This window comes from Silene latifolia, chromosome Y (assembly GCF_048544455.1).
Source record: "Silene latifolia isolate original U9 population chromosome Y, ASM4854445v1, whole genome shotgun sequence".
Taxonomy (NCBI): Eukaryota; Viridiplantae; Streptophyta; class Magnoliopsida; order Caryophyllales; family Caryophyllaceae; genus Silene; species Silene latifolia.
In genome coordinates, this window is record NC_133538.1 from 181973276 (window position 1) to 181990702 (window position 17427).

At 37.3% G+C, this 17427-nt stretch overlaps 1 long non-coding RNA gene across 2 annotated transcripts; it reads right to left on the reverse strand.

Moving 5' to 3' along the window:
- Nucleotides 1-7324: 7324 nt before the first annotated feature.
- On the reverse strand, nucleotides 7325-11167 carry LOC141627357 (uncharacterized). Of its 2 annotated transcripts, none has more exons than XR_012536925.1 (4): nucleotides 10877-11167; nucleotides 8021-8177; nucleotides 7782-7886; nucleotides 7325-7675 (listed from the first exon to the last, which is right to left on the reverse strand). It is a non-coding gene; the product is annotated as an uncharacterized LOC141627357 (long non-coding RNA). The 2 variants fall into 2 exon arrangements; XR_012536924.1 differs by having other exon boundaries at nucleotides 7782-7824; nucleotides 10877-11164.
- Nucleotides 11168-17427: the final 6260 nt, after the last annotated feature.

Below are 17427 nucleotides of genomic sequence, written 5' to 3' on the forward strand. Positions count from 1 at the left end.
ACAAAATTTGAAATAACATACCCGTGCAATTTGCACGGGTTTAAAACTAGTACTTCTTAAGTCTCACTCCTTTATTTACCTTTTTTATTTTTTGTTAGGGGTATTTTAGTTAGAGGTAAGCAAATGATTAAGACTGAGGAAGTAACATTTAAAACTTGTGCGCTAAAAATTATTTGGTCAATAATCTATATATATATATATATATATATATATAGGAATGAGATCATGGGAGGATATACTATATTTTTGAGGATTGAGGATTTCGTTACAATATCACAGGTTGTTCAATACAATATCACAGGTTATTCGATAAAATATCACATAAAAAAAACACCTGTGCAAAAAAAAAAATTATAATTTTTTTTTTTCAAAAAAAATTTTTTTTTTTTTGGCAAAGGTCAAATTTTTCGTGATATTGTATTGAAGAACATGTGATATTGTATTCACTAATCCTCAATCCTCAAATATTTAGGAGTTCTCACCGGATCCCGACTCTCTCTCTCTCTCTCTCTCTCTCTCTCTCTCTCTCTATATATATATATATATATATATATATATATATATATATATATATATATATAAGCCGTTTCATGAGCGGGGGGGCTAAGCGCAGTTCTTTGAATCAAACGTTGAATGAAATCGCTTCTTTTTTAGATATATAAATCTAAATCGGATAGGATAGACGGATAGATCTATCTTTCTATTCATATTCAAAAAGAAATTAAAAGTAGCGTAGCAAGAAAAGCCCCAAATCCTTTATTTGGACAGAAAGACTCGCTTTGGGCCCGGAAGCGAAGGGAATGAGCTCGGCTGCTTCTCTTCCACACTTCTTTTTTCTGTGTCCGTTCCGCATGCGCTTCGCTCTCTTCTTATTCTTCATTGGCTCTATAAAATATGTTGGATGGACTTCGCCGTTCTTTCCCAACTAAAATAGAAAAAAAGGTCAGATTACATCGAGATGTCGATTCGTTTTCCGCCCTCAATGAGATGGGGAATTTGGAACCTCCTATTTTAAAAAACTTTTTGGCCCTTTATCTTTCTGAATTGAGGCCTGGCCCGCTCAAGGTCGTTCCAACAACCGGCGGGAGCACCTCGATATACGATCGTGCGAGAATCGGGAGTCCTATTACACCTAAGGCCAACTTAAATTAACCAAACCTGGGTTCATCTCGTGTAGTGATTGTGGACTCGTACAAGGATATTGAGTAGATAGACGGTTGATGTATCAGACTCGACCCTATCTTTCGTAGCATGCATTCCAATCCGTGTCGCAACTGATTCGGTAAGCTACGTGTCCGGTGCACGGAGAACTGCCTTCGGTCCCTAAATTGACTTACTCGTGGCAACCTTCCGGCCGCCCAACAACCTATAACGCTAGTCACTACTCCCACTGGGGCTAGGAACTAAGCCCCACAACCAAAAGCGGCGAAGAACAAATAGAATTTACTACAAAAGCCGGCTAACGGGGGTATTCCTGCGTATGAGAACATAGTGATAGAGAAGGTAATAGCCGAAATAGGATTCGTTTTGGCTAGAGCGCCCAAATCCGCTATATATTTAACACGGGTTTGCCGTAATGCTGAAACTATAGCGAATGCATCTATCGTCATTGATGCATAAATAAAGAGACCAATTAGTAGTGATTGAATTCCTTCTATGGTTCCACATGAGAAACCAAAGATTTAATATAACCTACATGTCCAATTGAACTATGAGCTAGAAGCCTTTTTACTTTTGTTTGGGCCATGGCGGCCAAAGGTGCTCTAAGATCATAGAAGCAATGTCAGAAAAGAAAATTTGTTGCAATGTAGCTCCATAGGAACCATAAATAAAAACACGTAAAATATTAGCGAAATAGAGATTTTAGGCGCAATAGAAAAGAATGTCAGAATCGGGGTGGGTGAACCCTCATAGATATCAAAGCCCACATATATAGAGTCAAAAAAGATATTGAGTCCGAAGGGGAGGGGGGTCTTCTTCGGGGCTCGAGAGATGGAATAGATAGGGCCAAAAAAGTTTGAAATTCGCCGCTAGGTAATTCACACGAAAGGGAACCTTATACAAAAGGGGATTCTCAATGAAAAAAGTGCTCTCTGAACCGAACGTGAAAGTAGTTTTCCATCAGACGGTTGTTCCCGTAACTCCACTCTCGACTTGGATTATATATCCAAAAAGGTCCGCTCCTCTTCACCCTTCACGCATTCCACACGCTGCCTAGAAGAGGCGTGGTTATCTGAAGTGGATTCTATCTTTTGTAGTAGATGCCGAACCTGCTGCTCTATTAACTAAGAAGGGAGCGGACGCAGCAGCTACATGGACCCCTTCCTTTCTGTTGTTGCCAGCGCTTTCCCGGGCCGAGCCGGAATAAAAAAAAATAGAAAGAAAAAGAGCAGATAGATCCTATCCCCTATATCGAACACTCATTCCTATCTATTGATAGGAAGAAAGATCTTCGTCAAATACCGGACTTTGTCTTTTTTTTTAGGAATTCTTGATATCCAAGGCAGCTTACCACAAGCACCCCACCCCATACGACTAGTTGGGGGGGTTGTTCGCCCTTTGAATAAAACAAAGTTAAGTAGTAAGGTAGCGTAAGCTACTTTAATTCTAAAGGAAACCGAAGAACCAACCTTTAGTAAATAGGAGCCCTACTTTCCTCTTTTCTTTGCGACCTCATCACTTCAATTCAAGCGCAAACCTATTTCTTAGTCATCGGGTGGAGCGCACCTTTTGTACTTCAGTCGTGTGAGTTCTTTGATAGTGACTTCTTTCCTTTGGTAAGGCGACGAAAGGCTACTTCAATCTAGGAAACAGCCGGAACCTCGAGAGGGTCGCCTTTGAAAGCGTTCGCCGATAACCGTCACTCCTTCCTTTTTATTATGACGTGACGCTGACTGAATCCAATCCATAACCCCCGGAAATGAAACAAAGTTCGTTCCCTTTCGTCAAGTAGGTAAAGTAGGCATACGAACCACTTCTTCTTTGCCTTAGACTCTTTTGAAACAAAGAAAAGAAGAAGGTTGTAATAATACAAGAGAAAGGGACAAGGGCGGTCTTTCTTGGCGCGAAGGTTGCTGGTTCGGGGGTAGGGTACAGAACTAAAGGTCCTCGGACTTCCGGGCGGTTTTTCTTTTAGGCAGGTGTTACCGTTGGATCTCGCCAATACAGCGTCCTATAGTTTTCGATACCGAGATATCTATTTTTTTCATTGTTCCCGGGATTTTTGGGGTAATCTGCTTCCATACGCAAACAGTCAAATCGAACCTTGTCGCTCTTCTTTCTTTCCTCGCGGGCGGGAAGCACACCAAAGCGTGTGCATTGCGTAATTCTACCGTGTTTCTTGCACTTGATCGGGTGGGCGGTTGACCGGAAGAGAACTTCGATTCGCCGCCCGCCAAAGCGGGCGGCGTGCTTATCTTGTGTGACAACATTACAGAGCGAGTGGCTCTTCTAGGCGGGCAGCTGTGTGATAACACTAGAGAGAAAGCGGGCTTTCGTTTAACATGCTATGGTCTCAACGCCCTTACGAGGTAGTGATGAGTTTCACGCGCTCTAAGCCCGGCCCGGCCCGCGCGCGGTTAGGAAGATTGGCCGCAATCTGAGCGGTACTACGCACCCTACCCTACCACTTATAATATATATATATAGATTAACATACTTTAAACTTCTCGAAGGGCTGAGATTAAACATTATTTTGAGAATAATCCAACCCGTCTCACCCTCTATTTTTCTATCATTATCACGCGTTTTACCCTTTTTCACTTTTTCTTCGACTCCTCTCTCCTCTGTCATCACACCCTCTCTTCTGCGATACTTCTATTCATGCATCCTTCTTCATTCTAGTTGATTTCGAGCGCTTTTACTGTGATTTCGACCAAAATACTTCGTAATCCAACTTCAATATTGCTTCCTTCTTCGCTCTCGTTGATTTCATCATTGATTTTTCTGATTTCGAGCAGATTACGATTTAGGTAATTCCTCAATTCCCCCAATTTCTTTTTTATTCCTCAGTTTTTATGATTTTTATGATTCAAATTAGTTGATTAGGGTTGTATTCCTGTTTTGTACTTATTTCGTTCATTTTCGTTGCTTTAAAATGTTAGTTTGATTCATGTTGCAAGTATTTCTCGCTATTTTTACCACTTTTATCAAATGGAACAATATAAATGAGGCGGATCTGGTATTAGTGAAGATTGCAATCAGATGATTCTAGAGTAGAGTTGACACTTTCTACTGATCTTGAATTGATGTCATTCTACTTGAATTAAGTTCATTAGAGGAAAAACAGTGGTCTAACCAAAAGATATTTGTTATCTGACAAATTGAGTAGAGGCGCCCATTTTGTGTTTTTGCTTAATTTTGAATGTACGTTGTTGAATTTTTGTCGATTTCGTGGTTGCTTTTCCGGGTGCTGGTTATCATGATTGTGGTGTTCCTAAAAGATTGTACTTTTTATGCGTAGAAAGTGGCATGAATTTGTGTTTGTTTTGTTGGTGTTTTCGAGTTTTGCTGCTCTCTATTTGTTTGTTTGAGTATAAATTGTAAGGTTGCTTATTTTGATTTGGTGGATGTTTTTCATTAAAACGGTGTCCCTCTAAATGATATGCCAAGGGTTTGATTTTTATATAAACGTTGAGTTGATTTGTGTTTTTGGGGGTGTAATTGTTTTAGTAGATGCCTATCATTGTATTTTCTATGAATTTGATGCATTATATTATTTGTATGATTGATTTTTTTACATTAATTTTCCTTCTCTTTGAGTGGAGATTGTTCTAAATATTGATGGGGGAGGAGGGTGCATCGATGTTCATGAAAGTTGGTCCCTTCCCCTACTTTGAATTCGTCTCCTCAAAAGGGTTCATCTCCCTCTTAAGGGTGTCTTTTCGTCTTTTGGTGCATGATAAGAAGTTGTATGTGCATTAAAACTTTCTTTAGTTACATCCGATTAGTTCTAGTTTCGCACATCCCCTCAATAGGGTTCACTCTAACCCCTTTATCATGTGTGTTTTTGTCTTTTGGTGCTTGATAGGAAGTTGGATGTGCATTAAAAAGCTCTTTAGTTACATCAGATTAGTTCTAATTTCGCACATCCTCTCGATAAGATTCACTCTAACCCCTTTATCATGTGTCTTTTTATCTGTAGGTGCATGATAAGAATTTTTATGTGCATTATAAATTTCTTTAGTTACATTAGATTATTTCTAGTTTTACACATCCCCTCGATAGGGTTCACTCTAATCCCTTTATGATGTGTCTTTTTATCTTTAGGTGCATGATAAGAAGTTGTATGTGCACTAAAAAGTTCTTTAGGTACATCAGATTAGTTCTAGTTTCACACGTCCCCTCGATAGGGTTCACTCTACCCCTTCATGATGTCGTTTTGTTTAGCCGTCATTTGAATAATTTAGGGAGAATATTCACCCTATATTAACCCATTTTCCATCATATGGGAAATGGTTTAGGGTTGTAATAAGTCGGTCCGTGTAGCGGGACTGCCTAATCCAACTTTTAAGCTTTTCCCGTCCTATTTAGGGACACTTTTCCCCTTACTTTAAACTTATCTCCTTAAAAGTGCTGAGAAAAAAGCAATGTTTGGACTCAATTGTGAAAAATCAGTCCACATTTCCAATTATCTATTTATGTCTCTCGTTTCACGAGTTCCTCTCCTCTGTTAAAATCAACTCTTCTGCAATAATTTCATCATGTCGTCCATCGCGATTCTGGTGCCGCCACTAGTTTTTCTCCTTCAGGAGGTGAGTTTGAAGTTATTTTGTTGTTGATTTATAGAATAAAAATAAATAATATACAACAATCTATATAAATTAAATTAAAATTTTTCTTCAAATCGAACTAACCTTAAAATTTGATTGATCGATTAAATTTCTTCGACTTCTCAAATGTTATTCAATTAGATACGGAGTATCTTTTATTTCTATACTTAAATTTTGTATTGAAACTTATTATTATTTGTTAGTAGAGTTTTATTCTCAAAAAACTAGAATCTAAATATAATTACTTATGTATTTTGTGTGAAGTTGTCTTATAAATTTTGATGATGTATTTTTCTTGCATTTTCATCAGTTGAGGCATTTTATTAATTTATTTGAATAAAGTTATATGCTTTTTTTGTCCAGACGAATGTAAGTGAAAAAGCATTTTAGAGAACATATACCACAAATGTTTCTAATGAACATATTTTTTCTACAAGTAATGAGTGTAATGCTTGATGCAATGATGCAATTACTTTTGTATAGGGCAATAAGTCGCATTGACTCATTTGCTGATGATAAGAAAGCATCAGGCTCAAGATGACAACTTTTATTCAAAGTGAGTTTACCTGAACATGTTAATTTTTTGGTTTTCTTCTATTGTGGTATATAGTATGCGGTTTGATTATATGATTTACACGAGGAAACTTAATCATGGATATGGAAACTTAGTTTTTGTAGTTGTGCCCAATTACTGACAAAAGAAAACAAAAACAGGCATATATATGGCCTCGATTTCTTGTATTGTGCTTGGCTATGCTTAAATTAGTGGACAAGAATAACTATGGATTTACGTCATTGATAGTTCGATTGGCTATTTCAGTGCATCCATGTCCCCAAGTATTGGCAAGCACAGGATAAGCACTCTTATTATTCCAAGTTCGTTCTGTTTGAAATTTTGAATGGAGAAAGAGCTTCAAGAAGAAAGGGAGGCAATGCTCTGAGTATGATTTTCGTATAACAATGTTAAACAATAGTAAGTACTTCCTCTCATTCCATTTTTTTGGGACTTCAAATGCTAGATGTGCTTTATATGCAGTAGACTACTCGAAAACCTCTCCTTTTTTGTTGCGTTAATCAACTATTGAAATTATCCAATCTTATAATTGTGGTCCGGGTAGTGCTATATGAAACCATAGTTGTATTATGTTCTTTTGCTGTACAATATATTTTCGTATTTTGAAATTGTTTGTGTTAGGGTATGTTCATTTGAGGTTAAGAATTGAAATGCATTCCCTGCATTGTGTCCTTATTTCACCCGTCCTCGTTGCCTAAGAGGACGGTTGCCGTAAAGTCAAACCGTCTTCTTTTGCTTTTCAAAAGAGGACGGTTGTGGTTTTGAACCGTCTTCTTTGCTTTTACAAAGAGGACGGTCTTGTGTCTCAACCGTCTTGTTTTGGTCACATGGCGCGAATAAATTTTGCACAAAATTCACCACACTTTCTCAATAAACCGTCTTCTATACATTTTTTTTTCAAAAATCAATCTAGCGCGAATTTATGAATATAGTCCGCCCATTTTTTTTTGGCACAAATACACGCTGTTTGACAGCTGGATTTTTGAAATAATTTTTTTTTTTCATTCATAGCCTATACGACAATAGTCGAATAGCTTAAATAAATCCTGCTACATTTCAGAAAATCCAGCAAATCTTACATTGATACTCTAAATCCAACCAAACAAAACGGAATCAAATTTAACACAAGAACTAACACAAGTTTTTCCATCCACACACCATTACTACTTAAGCTATCTAGATAACACCCACGCGTTCAGCCGCCTAAATACTTTAAACGTTGTCATCAAATACTTGCGCCTTAAACTGCAATGCATATGTTGCCGAAATGTCCTGCACCTCATCATCAATTTGCTTAACCGAGTATGTCTTTGGGGGCTTTAATCATGAACTACAAACAAAGTAACCAAAAAACACAATTATATTTATTTTACAAAAACAAATGTACATCTATGAAATAACTGCAATTTCTTAAATAGTATACATGCTGAACTTACGTATTAATTGTATCCTTCAAAAATTTACGAGGCTCACTTTAACCTGGATCACACCAATTTATTACACTTTCTTTTGGATTAATGGCATCCAACATCCAATGTTTACTATCATTTATAAAATAGAACAATCGGAATATCGTAGTAAAGGTAGCATCGAATAATATAATTAATAGAATAACAGTAGTATGAAAAAAAAGGTAAATACTCTTAAGAATATGGAGCAAAAAAAAGGTACATACCCTGTTGTCTGTACTTTAGAGATATGGGCATAAAATATCAAGTCTTCATAATTACAAAACATCTCAACATCTCAACCGATCTATAAGGTTTTGAAGGCGTCGTGAAGAAGATTGAAACCGACATATATTCCACATGGTTAAGGAACACAAAATCAAACTGCATACAGCAAATCACCAGAATAAAAATTAGCAGGCCTCTAATCTTACCTGATTTGGTCAGTCTGCTAACCCCAATTGATATCTATAGCTTGTACATATATGAAATTACATACGAAACCATCATGGATCTGGAAACGAATCATGAGACCATATCTTACAAATTGAAGGAGGTAGCAATTCCAACATATTAATTACGATATGTCGATAACAGGTTCAACGATGTCTTAGGGTAACCGGGTAGATATAACGATGATTACCAGTAACTTCAATCAGTAACTCCAATTAGCAATATGGAGAAAGAAGTAGAAACCTTTTCCTACAAGTACTTGTAGTTTTTCAGAAGAGAAGGATAGGACATAAACAAAGATATGAGGAGTTTACACATAAAATAAAGGCAGAAATAGGGCAAAGAAGAGGTTTTATGGTTCAGCTACTTTAGTTGTCATATGACAATTACAGGAAAATTGTCATTCTGGACTACATTTGCATCCATCCTCGTAGGAAACCTAGGACTTGAGCATGTGATGTCCCAGCAGTTAATCGGTATGATGTTTCTGCATTATATCGGCATTATTCAAACCCATTCTGGTTAACTATATAGTTGAATTAAGCAATGTTACTTAGACTCAAGCATTCGACTGACTACAAGAGTTATAGCCTCAAATAGTTAGCAGCGGATATTGGAGAAAATAAAATGTGGGGAATGCATTTCAATTCTTAACCTCAAATGAACATACCCTAAATGCAATTATGATTGCATTCAATAGGCAGGAAAACCCCTGAGAATGAGCATGCTAGTACTATCGGTTTGAAGAATTTAGGATTCCGTAAATGGAGTGCTATCGGTTGTGACAACGCGTAGAAGTGTAGAACTGCTTTTAAGGGTAAGCTGACGAGTGATGAACAAATTTAGGATTCTGTAAATGGACTGGTCCTAAATATCTACAGTCGACATATACACGATACACAGCTACCGGAACCGAGCCACAGGCCCACAGCCCACCAGAATGCAACATCATTAGCAGTTGCAGATACGACTTCATCAAGCAAGCATTATGTTCAACATTTCACTTCCATTAGCAGAACAGCCAAAGTTTTTGGCACTTGTAAACCTCAAAACTTCTCTACCAGAGCATCACATTATAACGACACGAGAAACGGGTGTCCTAGATGCAAGGGAGTTTAGTACAGAATAGCTGACAAAGCAATGAAACACAATCATATAGACAGGTCAGAGGTTTTCATTGCATCAAGCAGAATGTTATTCAGATCTGTGTAGCTCCGACACCTTAGGTAGGTGGAGTGTCGAGTGTCGACACGACACGACACCTAATACGACACCTGACACGCCTGGGATACTTCAGAGTTCGACACGACTCTCGACTCTTTGCACAGTGATGATTGATTGATTGATTGGGTGTGAGGAGTAGCGGGAAAAAAGAGAGAGAGAGAGAGATGGAGGAACTTTTGGGTATTGCGGCAGATGAAAGGCAAATAGGATATGGTAGGGTTTCATTTTTAAAAAAAAGTAAGTGTGGAAAGTTATTGAATGACAGCTGTTATCATTAATTGTAATATTTTAATATGTTTTATCTTTCCTCACCTTTACTCTTTTACTAGATTTATTGTACAGACTATATTTTTTTGTTATTTCTCAACATTATATATATATTTATATATTATTATAATATATTTATAGAAAAAATAAAGAATGACGTGTCGTATCGGTGTCTTTAAAATAGTCAAGACACTTATTTGACCGTATCCCCGTGTCACTTCAATTTTAGAATCACGTGTCCGACACTCCGATACGCGTCGGATACGACACTTCTCTGCCGAGTCTGAGTAACACAGATTCAGATGTAGAGTGGCATGATCAGCATTCAGCAATTTGGAAGCTTAGTATCTACACCAACTAGGGCAATCCCGTAAGCAGAAACATGACATTGTGGCTCCCTTTAAACCGACTAAAATACGTCACACGTCAACTAGCCAACTAGATATCCCACCGTGAAAACAAATCTCCAAATCTTGCCTTCACCAGCTATCAGTATCCTACCCGAATGACCGAACTTCCCAACAGCGCTAACCCAGCTGAATAATATCTTGGTTTCTATAAGGATACACATCCGAGGGGAAGGGGAAGAAACGGGAGGGGTGAATTAATAGAATATTGTAAACCCTCGGAAAAAAAAAATCAGCCAGTTCTTTCCAAGCTTGAATGGTTATCAGGTTAATGTTTACACCAACAGGCAACAAACAACCTGATTTAATCTTGAAAAAACAGTAACAAGCGGAGATCCTATCCTCCTAGGGAGGTGAATCAACACGAAGATAACACAATTCAACGCCTGGGAGTGGTCAATTCACCACTCCCATGACTGCCGGAGCTGAATATATTTCACCATTGTTCAATTAAACTTTGTATCTAGCCCATTCCAACAATAGATCTCATTTCTAATGCTACAAAAAAAGACATAACTGGGCTCTTAGAGTATAATCGCAAAGCCAAATTACCTTATCAACAAATAATTCATTTTCAATCAACCAAAATTGCAAAGCCAACTCAATCACATAACTTCAATTAAGATATTTAAACAAATCAACGAACATAAACATTGCATAATAAACCCTATAAATGAAAGATCCGGGAAAATTATTAACAAACGATTTGAAGTTGAAAATTAGGATTCTTACCAATTTCGCCGGTTGTTGTTCGTGTGGGATAGCAGTCGCCGTCGGCGCTGGTGGTCGCATGGAGTACAGGTCGTCGGTGCTCGCATTGGGCAGGGTAGTGTTTGCATGGATAAGACAGGTGTTCGCCAGGTTTGGGAAATGAAGAGAAGAAGGTTGCATTTGTTTGAGTTGAACAAATGAAACTAAGGTTGCTTGCCTTGCTCGTCTCATAACAAATGAAACAGAAGTTGACGACTTCAATTTTGATAAAAATTAAGGATGACAGTTCAATGACTTAACCGTCTTGGATATAATTAAGATGACGGTCGCATTGACCAACCGTCCTTATTGCTTTTACAAAGAGGACAGCTGTTTTTATTAACCGTGCTATTCATGTGATCACAAAAGCGCCAAAACTAATTGGTTGATGTAAGACGGTTCTGTTCCCAACCGTCCTCTAAGGGGCGTCCTCTTAGCCTAAACTTGTAGTAGTGATAGAATAATCACAGGATACTTAAGACAATAAATTGATAAATTTTAAGACTCAAATCCACGGATGAACACATGATTAAAGACTCAACCTTGAACAACAATGCCAGATTAATTCACAGAAAGGCACAAAATTAATTTAACATTGCCAACAGACTTTGATCAATTCTCTACAGCAATGCACAAGAGAATTATCAGGCCTGGGACCAAACTAAAGCTTAACACAAGTTTGATTTGGCTAAGAGATTTCTCAAGGCTTAATTTCATTCAAAAATATTCCGCTCTTCTCAGTTGGAGACAATGGTCCTTATATCGGCCATCCTGTGATTACAGTTGAGTACAATGTGATCGAAGGGCTGCAAATCCATCTAAGAAATACATAACATAAAATAAATATTTTACAAAGGTCAACTAAGGTAAAAGCATAGGTAAACAGGGAATTTCAGGCTGTCAGTTTATCCTTTTGGCTTGTTCTGGAGCAGGTTTTAGTCAGTTTGTTTTCTTTGTAGTCTCAAGGCTCCAACTGCTCTTTTATGTGAGCAAAAGATGCCTTGATTTTGTGGTATACTACCCAAAGGCCTCGAATCCTTGGCTTTGTCTTTGCCTGATCAAATGTGGAAACCTTGACAGTGACATTTCTTCTACCATTTGCTTTATTATTCTGATGCTAACTGAGCTTAAACTTATCTGTTAACCCTTGATTTTTGATGGCTTGCTTGCTTAATTAAGGACTCTATCAGCTGGTGATGTGGCCGAGGTCGTCACTCATCCAATCAAACACATTTATAATACTCAACATACAACTAGTTAGTGGTAAGTCGAGGTCGATCCATGGGACGGTGGTTACTCAAATTATTCAATCTAATTATGGTTGTGCTTGGGGTTGTCACAATTATAATGGGTTGATGATTCTAATCTAATAGATGCAATAAACAAGCAATAAAAGGAAAGATGTAAACAATTGATTAAAAATGCTAGGATATCATGGGGTCATAGGGGATTCATGGGATATGATCATACAAACATGTTCTCAAATTATAAGCAAGCAATTATTGTTGTGATGGATTGAGTTGGGTTATATCTTACAATCCTAGGAAAGTTTGGGTCCCGGAGCCGAATCGATTAGATTGTACAACACCTACAAGTCGACTTAATCTTCCCTACTCAACAACATGCATGGTCTAATGAGACTCGAGTTGGTTTATGTCTTACAAGTCTCATTGAAAAGATAAGAGATGGTAGTAAATGCAAGGATTCATAGGCTTAGCATTTCATCAAACATAACATGTGCATGAGTTGAGATCAAAACAAGCAAGCAAATAAACCATGAAAGCATATTAATTTAAGCATGAATCATTCCCATGTTGGTTTCCCCTAATTACCCATTAATCCTAGCTAAGTAACTACTCACTCATGATCAAGTTTAACATGTTAATAAGGTTGTCAATCATACTAACAAAGCCAAACATGATGAACAAGTAAGAAAGATTTAACAATAATTAAACAAGGATTAAGAGAATTATACCTATGGAGATTCCAAAATAATAATGCAAAGAATAATAGAAGAACTTGATGATTGATGGAAGGTTGTCAATCTCCCAATAAACCCAATAATCTTCTAATAACCCAATAATAAACTTGAATTACTCAATAATAAACTTGAATAATGATTAAAGGGAAGATTAATGTGTAATTTGTGGAAAGATTAAATGATAATCTATTCTAATCTACTCCTAATCTAATCTAAAGAAGGATTAAATTAACCTAATGAAAACTTGATGGTTTGATTATTACAAATGGGGTATTTATAGTGGAAATTAGGTGGATGCATTAGGGTTAACTAAGGGCTAAACTAGTAATTACACTTTTGAGATTTGAGCAGGAGACTCCTCGGTATTTTTCAAAGGAAGGAGTCTTTCATTGAAGCTTGAAGAACGAAATTATCTTTGTAAGGGAATCCGGGCGGATTGTTGTCGGGACGGGCGGATTGTAGCAAGGGAATCCGAGCGGATTTGGAGAAAGACGCTCGGATTGTACCAAGGGAATCCGAGCGGATTGGGAGCAATCCGAGCGGATTGTAGCGAGGACGAGCGTCTTCACGTAAGACGCGCGGATTGTCTTTGCATCTGACTTCTTTGTTTGAGCTCGGATTGTAAAACGGACGTCATTTTCTCATCCGGACTCCTATTGGAGTGATTCAAAAGCCTAGATCGCTTATTTTTTCGACGCCGTTCCATCTAGCATATTTTCAGAGCCAAAGGAGCAACCCTTGGTTTGCGTCCCGAGCAATTTTCTTCATGAATGGCTTCCTTGCTTTTCCTCCTTGCTTTAAACCTTATGACCCTTCTTTATACTCTTTATTCCTACATCATTGGTCATCATTCTTGCCTCCTCTTCATACTAGTCCATCTAATATCATCAATAAGCTTCCAAATATGCACGAAAGACTGGAATTTCCGCCTCATTTATCTCCTTTTCTACAAAACATATGAAATGCGATAGAAAAGCAAATAGGAAGGTTTTGACGGATAAAATGGCCATAAAATGCTATAATAGTATGCAAAATAGGATCAATTAGGGGACTAAATGTGCGCTAATTATGGTCACATCAAATATCCCCAAACCGAACCTTTACTCGTCCCGAGTAAAGAGGTGACTAAAACTAGACCTTTATTTAAACTAACCTAATAACATAACCGATATGAGACAATTAGCGGGTCTCACTCCGCCCCTTCAACTCACAACAAGACAACCATGAGGTAGGATGCCTTCTTGCAAGGCAAGGTGGGTCTTGCCAAAATGGCGACACATCCAAACATTAAGCACACAAAATCAAATAATGGATGCATCTACAAAAGAATAGCCACTTTCCTCATCTAAGTGGCGGAAATTATCTACAAGGGAAGCAATTCAAGGGTACACAATCCTTCATAGATGCAATTTGTTCAAACTACTAAGCCTAGAAGGATACCCATAAATCACCTCCAAGTTGTGTCAAGCTAGGGTACCTTTGTCCTCAATCGTTAAATGCTTTCGTCAAGAATAGACTCCCTATGGTGTTAGAAACACTGGAGGATCGCGGAATTCCCCCTCTTGCCTAGACAAGAAGAAGGGTCGTCCCCTCTCTACCATGCACAAAAATGGATATGATGGATAAAGGGATCAATAGATATTTGAGTTTTATTTTGGGAGTTTGCTTTTGTTTTTGTTTTTCCCCCCAATTTCTTGTGGCATTTGACATTTGAGAACACTTTCTTGCCATTTCTTTTTTTTTTGATTTTTGGCATTTCAATACTTGACAACTTTTTTGCATTTCTTTTTGAACATTTTCAAAGTCACCCCAATTAGTAACGAGGGTGCCTTGTATTTGAAGCTTAGGAGTTCTATTTTTGCTCCTCTTTTCATTTGATGCATTTTTGCAAACTTTCTTTCACTTTTCATTTCATTGAACTCAAATTGATTTCTTTTTGTGCCCATTCCCTTTGATGACAAAAATGTATGGTAGAACATGGATGAATGATGGATGCATGGTTTCAAGGGTCACCTTGGAATAAACGGTAGCCAAGGAGTTATCACACCACAAGGTACTCTTGACTAGACCTTAATCCATGGGTCAAAGGATACTAGCATGACACATCCTAGGGTGTTTTACAAGTATTCTAACATGCAAAGTTTTAAGAACAAAAGGCATCTACTAGGGCCTATATACACTCGTCAAGCTTAAAGTAGACGGTTTCGCAAAATTTTCTAACATGCAAACTACATGCCATGATGCAACTAACATATAAACATCCTAATGCAAATGATTCTACCAACTAATATGCCATATAAACTAAATGCAAGTCCTAAGTTCACATTGTTTTTACCGCATCAATCAAAATAAAGCCACATAGTCATTAACATAAAGAGGAAAAAGGAGATTGGAAAGATCATACCATGCGGTCTTCAATATCCTCATGTCTCGGATGTATCGTAGTCAATCAATGTGAAAAAGGATGAACAAACACAATATATACAAGTCTACACTACAAAGGAAATGAACTTGTTTTTGGTTTTTTCAATTTTTCAAATTTTTATGGTTTTTGTTTTTATGAAATTAAAAGACATATTTTTGTGATTTTTCGAAATTTTTCAATTTTTATGCATTTTTGGAATATAAATTCCCATCCCCCACTTTATTTTGGACATTGTCCTCAATGTACATGTAGGAGTAGGAATAAAAAGAAAAACATGTTTTTGGATTTTTGATTTTATGGAAATTGAAGTACAAATGCAATGATATGATATGAATGAATGCATGCTCTAACTAAATGCAATTCTATATGACATATATAACAAATGAATGCAATCTAAACTATATTATATGATGCATGTTAAATGCTTAAGTCACTTATGATCAAACCTCCCCAAACCGATTTAAACACTATCTCTAGTGTAGAAAAGAATAGGATTGGTCATTAGTGATTATGCATGAATTCTAGTCTACATGCAACTAACTATATGAATCATGCCAGATATAATACAATGCAAACTACACTAAATGCGAATATACAAATTAATGGTTATTAAGGAACTCCATCAAACCAAGGACTATCAATTAACAATTTCATAGAAAATTATCACTAGCACTCAAAGCACGTAGAAGTCGGTCAAATTCTTGGGAGTGGGACATGAATAGGCATGCATAGCAACACAAGATTATGCAATGAAATAATGCCCAAGTAAAAGACCGAACAAGCATATCAAGAGCATCATGACAAAAGTCATAAGAGAAATGATGGATGGAAGGAACATGAAATGGGTAGTTAGTTGGCAATTCACTCAACTCATCCTCCAAATAGTCAAAATCACCACATTCAATGCAAGTACTCTCATTATCATCCAAGGTGATTTTAAGGGTGTCTATTTGGGGTTCCCAAATGTCCTCATCATATTCCTCATCCCAACAAAGTCCATTATCAAAGGGGTTGTCGTAGCAAGGCTCACCAAGCTCAACACAATTGTCTCCCTCAAATATGTCATCCTCAAAGGGTGAGTTTTCTCTCAAGCTCTCATCCATATCATTCTCACTTTGCCCATTAACATCAAATTTCATGGAGGTTGATTTCATTGAAACACAAGAAGAGTAGGATGACGGCATCCAAGCATTAGTTTCATAATCAAGAATGTACTCCTCCTCATCATCACTCTCCTCATCTAGCACTCCATCTTCCCAAGGTGGGGTAATTTTGTGGACAAAGTGGGTTGGCTCAAGGTTATAGGAAGGTTTCTCATCCTCACAAATCTCATTTTCATCATAGTTTTCCTCAATGAATTTTTGAAATGTGGCTTTTATCACTTCCATACCTTCCTTGGCACTCTCAAAGATGTCATGTATAATTTGCTTAAGACAATGAATGGTCATGAACTCAACAAATTCCCAAAATTCCTCACAACTCATCTCACATATCCTACCACCACTCAAGTGAAATGCCAAGTTGCGGGTTTCAAGGTTCATGCCATTATAAACAACACAACATGCTTCATAATTTGAAATAGTAAAACCATGATGCCAAGCATGAGTCATATAATCTTCAAATCTTGCAACATATTTATCAAATGACTCATTTTCATATTGCCAAAAAGTGAATGTAGACATGTTGAGCATGTGAAAAAGAACAAGTACAAGAAATAAATTCCCAAGGAACCAAAATTCCTCAAGAAGAAGCACAACTAAAACTAGACAAAAGAACAATTCAAATAAACAACACCGTCCCCGGCAACGGCGCCATTTTGATGTGGCCGAGGTCGTCACTCATCCAATCAAACACATTTATAATACTCAACATACAACTAGTTAGTGGTAAGTCGAGGTCGATCCATGGGACGGTGGTTACTCAAATTATTCAATCTAATTATGGTTGTGCTTGGGGTTGTCACAATTATAATGGGTTGATGATTCTAATCTAATAGATGCAATAAACAAGCAATAAAAGGAAAGATGTAAACAATTGATTAAAAATGCTAGGATATCATGGGGTCATAGGGGATTCATGGGATATGATCATACAAACATGTTCTCAAATTATAAGCAAGCAATTATT